This window comes from Lactuca serriola, chromosome 4, assembly GCF_051521515.1.
Source record: "Lactuca serriola cultivar US96UC23 chromosome 4, Lser_US96UC23_V15, whole genome shotgun sequence".
Classification (NCBI taxonomy): Eukaryota; Viridiplantae; Streptophyta; class Magnoliopsida; order Asterales; family Asteraceae; genus Lactuca; species Lactuca serriola.
Genome location: NC_136411.1, coordinates 4,437,928 through 4,442,010, shown reverse-complemented (window position 1 = coordinate 4,442,010; position 4,083 = coordinate 4,437,928). Strand labels below are relative to the sequence as shown.

General features: G+C 32.9%; 1 long non-coding RNA gene across 1 annotated transcript; it reads left to right on the top strand.

The window, feature by feature from the left end:
* Positions 1-1,122: 1,122 nt before the first annotated feature.
* On the top strand, positions 1,123-3,809 carry LOC145099917 (uncharacterized). The gene is made up of 2 exons (XR_013704691.1): positions 1,123-3,480; positions 3,602-3,809. It is a non-coding gene; the product is annotated as an uncharacterized LOC145099917 (long non-coding RNA).
* Positions 3,810-4,083: the final 274 nt, after the last annotated feature.

Sequence of the window (4,083 nt, the reverse complement as noted above, 5' to 3'; positions counted from 1 at the left end):
ATATATATTTGAGAAATAGTAACTGAAATTGTTGATTTTAATGTAAACAAAATGAATATTTGTGTGTTTGTAAGTGGGCATTTGGTTGTGGACATTGATCAAATCATCAAACTAATGTATTTTTATATAAGTATGGCAATACAAAATTGAAAGTACACGTAAAACGATGAATATTATTAAAGATAAGAAACTTAAAAAAACGGATATTTCTTAACTTATAAACGTAAAAGTGGTTCATACATAACTTTCATTAAACACGATGGTTTCTTTGGCTCAACCTATAAACTATTTGGTAAATAAGGGGCAAATACCATGCCAATTGATATGACATCCACCACGAACAGTGTCACCTATTTTAAAGAAGAATTGCTCGTAAAAACAAATACAACGTATATGTTGTTTGAATTCATTACAACATTTTTCGGTTGGTGGTATATTAGGCTGTTCTAATGCTAAAAAGCAATCATCAATATCATGAATATCGCAATCTATAGCTTGTGCATGTACTTTCCCCGCTAATAATGTGAACATGACAAAAACTAGCAAACCAAAAGACTTCATGATTAACTATTCAAATAAATGAATTTTAGAGATATAAAACAAAGATGCACGAGTTTATGAAAGTTTATATATACGGTATTTATAGATGTTGAATGATAAATGCATTAAAGATTGACATAAAAGAAAAAATGAAGTTTTTTTTAACATAAATTACCTTATTTAACATGTATTTAACTAATGAACTAATGTCACCTATAATATATATACGTTTGAGTTGAGAAAGGTAAATCAATAGGGCGTTATGCAATCATTAATTAGGCTTATTGATTGCTTTTAAACCTTTCTAATTATGTTTTAATGAAATTAATTGAGAAATATGGCTTTGTAAGACAAAAAATATATGCAAAGTTTTACACAGATATACCACATATTTAAACAGTAACTAAAGACATATAATATCTTTTGTATGGAAATTATATACATATTAATTCTCATGAGGTTGGTGAACAACAAACTTTTGAGATTTACATTTCTGCCACAATTTTCTTTTTTTTGTGTTTTACAACACTTTTTTACCCCCGCCTCTTTACCTTCCGGTCATAAATCCTCCACCAACTTCATTACACCGACTTCAATATTATTGCCCTCAACTCCATTTTCCCTCCCACCTCCATCAACACACCACCTCCGATCTTGCCTCCCTCAGCCTTCCTCCGACGCTGTTTCCCTCTCTGATGTAGAAAAGAGTCTCCTTTGCGGAGGCGAAGATGCATTTCTGCTTCAAACCTCGACCAAAAGACGGAGTTGGTCGATGAGATCGAAGAGGGAGATATTGAGAGGAGAAGACCGGAAAGTGGATAAACGCAGCAGCTGTGTCGCTACTGCTGCTGGTCAGCGGGAAGGGAAGAATGGGAACCCGCTTCTACGTTCCTCCTCCCTAAGCCTTCTTACGACAGCTTTCCGGTTGCTTCTGTTCTGACCTGGAACATACTCTCACTCCCTCTGTACCCCTAAATCCAAACAACAGCCACCAGTTCTCAAGCCTCTCGCCCCTCTTTTTCTCTGTATTTGTCTCTTTTATTATTGGTCAACATATCGGCTAATCAGCTGATCTAACCAATATTGTCTTAGTGGGTGATTAATTTTTACTTTCAATTTTTATGTTTTTGGAGAATGTTATGTGGGTTTTGATGATTAAAATTGGCTTGATGACCTTTTCGGTGTTTATTTTTGTTCTGTGAAGCAAGCTTCATTATTTGAGACATAAAAACAATTTATTTTGGTTTGTTTTGGCTGTGATTCACTTCTCAGTTCTTCCTTCATTTTTTTCCTTTGTTGATGATTCCAAGATTAATTTTCTAAGGTTGTGGTTTTTTACTGACATACCCTTTTCTATCAGGGACTCGGTAGTGCAGCAATTGTTGAAGCATAATGGTACAATGTTTACAATGGTACAATGTTTATTTAAAAAAAACTTAAAAAGTTACTTGGTTGATTGTTAATGGGATGACTCCCTGAAGTCTTGAAGTTATTTTAAGGAAAGACCTTTACTTGCGAATTTAAGTAAGTCCTTTTTTTATTTCATAAATTATTTATTTGTTAATTTGATAACTTCTTGCTTTATATTTATAGATATTATGATCAACGTGCACAGTTTTACAATTACTTTCATGCCCTTTAAGTGATTCAAGAATCTAAGCTTCACTTTTAAAGTCAGAAGACTAGTAATCTACTTGTGAAAAACAGAAGACTAGTAATCTACTTGTGAAAAACAGTTTGATGATAGCTAACTAGAATTTAATGAAAAAAATTGATTGGAAGGTTAGGTTAGATTTGCAGCTTACTTTCTTTTGAACAAATGGTGTAGAAACATGAGCCTTTCTTTTTTAATTCACATAAATATAGATTTTAATTTGATTTTTTTTAAGATTAAAACTTGGAAATTAAAATGTTGAGTACACTGTTAAAAAAGCGCATGCTATACTATGAAAAGTAGCAACTTAATTTTACTAAAAAGAAAATGGTTACTTGTGTTCTTTTTATGGTTAATTTTTATATTTTCATTAAATTTGAACATTTTGAAAGTCAATACATATTGATTGAAGGCAAACGGGCAACAAGCTGCGCCGCTAGCCCTTTTTGGATGGCAAAAAACCAATTCTTTTGAAAACAACATTTGTGGATCTAGGAGATATGACATTAGAATGTATGACCCGTTGGACTCTGTTAAGGAACTCCACCGTCTCTGGTGCGAGAAAATCAAATGTATCGAATGCAAAAGGAACAAATACATGTTGATTTTCTCTACATGCACTGTCGTGCTTTACCACTTTGCACGCAGCGGCTTTCAAAGCGGCATGCCCAGCTGCGAAACCTCTGTTCCCCAAACCAACGAGAGGAGATACACCAATAAGATCCACGCATGCATGCTTCCCTCCTATCTATCCAAAGACCAAAATGTCAGCCGGTCTAAGTGTGGACCTGCCATTCTGTGGGTCCGTCAAAAAGTTCACTGACGCTTCTTTCTTCAAAGTTCATTGGATGGATTTTATAGTTGAAAAGTTTCTCTCAATACTCCTTTTATGTTCTTAGCCTGCTTCTTCACTTAAAGCTTACTTATTGTTTAAAATAGTTGATTTATGATTCACTAAGTTTACTGTGTAAAAGTGTATTTTAATTGTTCTTTGTATTTGATTGATAAGGAGAGTACTTGATAGTTGCTATTTGATAGTTTTTTTTACATATCTTTAACAAACTTTATATATGTTTTTTATAGGTAAATCTAGGGATTACTATTTACGGAAATAAACTGAGCTCGGACCAGCATGCGTAGGTTTCAAGAAATTAGTTTATTCCATCTTTGTAATCGTTTATATTAATTAATAATTTCACTTATAATTCATATTTATTAATACATATACACAACAACTGAGAGAGGGGTATCTTGTGGTGACTATCTGTTTGGAATGAGAACGACAGGTATAAGAAAACCACTTGCTTCAGTTCCATTCCAATCCTTCAAAGTTTCCAATCATTTCAATTTGTTGTCAATACTTTATGAAAACACATATCAGATTACATTTTTATGTATGAATTTCAGGTGGGGATCATTGATATGGAGTGTGAGCTGATTAATTCAGATAATCTATCAAATCAGATAAGAACACTAAAGTCAATTAATGTTGATGAAGTTATGATTGATACATGTTGGGGAACTGTAGAAGCCAACACTACTAATTGATTATCTTAGAATTTATCTTGTGTCTTTAAACACTACTAATTGATTATCTTAGAATTTATCTTGTGTCTTTTGACCTGTGTCATGCATGTAGATGCCCACCACTTCTGATCTTCTTTTTGTTATGGAGGTGAATGTATGTTCTTTCATCAAAAAAAAAAAAATTTATCAATATTTACGCAATGGTGATACAACCCAGCGCCAAGGGCGCCACGTTATAAATTAAATACTACGACATCAATGTTTTTTTGTCTCTCGAATATTGTTTTTCCTCTACATTAGGTTTCCACATTATCAAATTAGGTTTCCATATTATGGAATATTTTTTGCATGAAAATTATTAG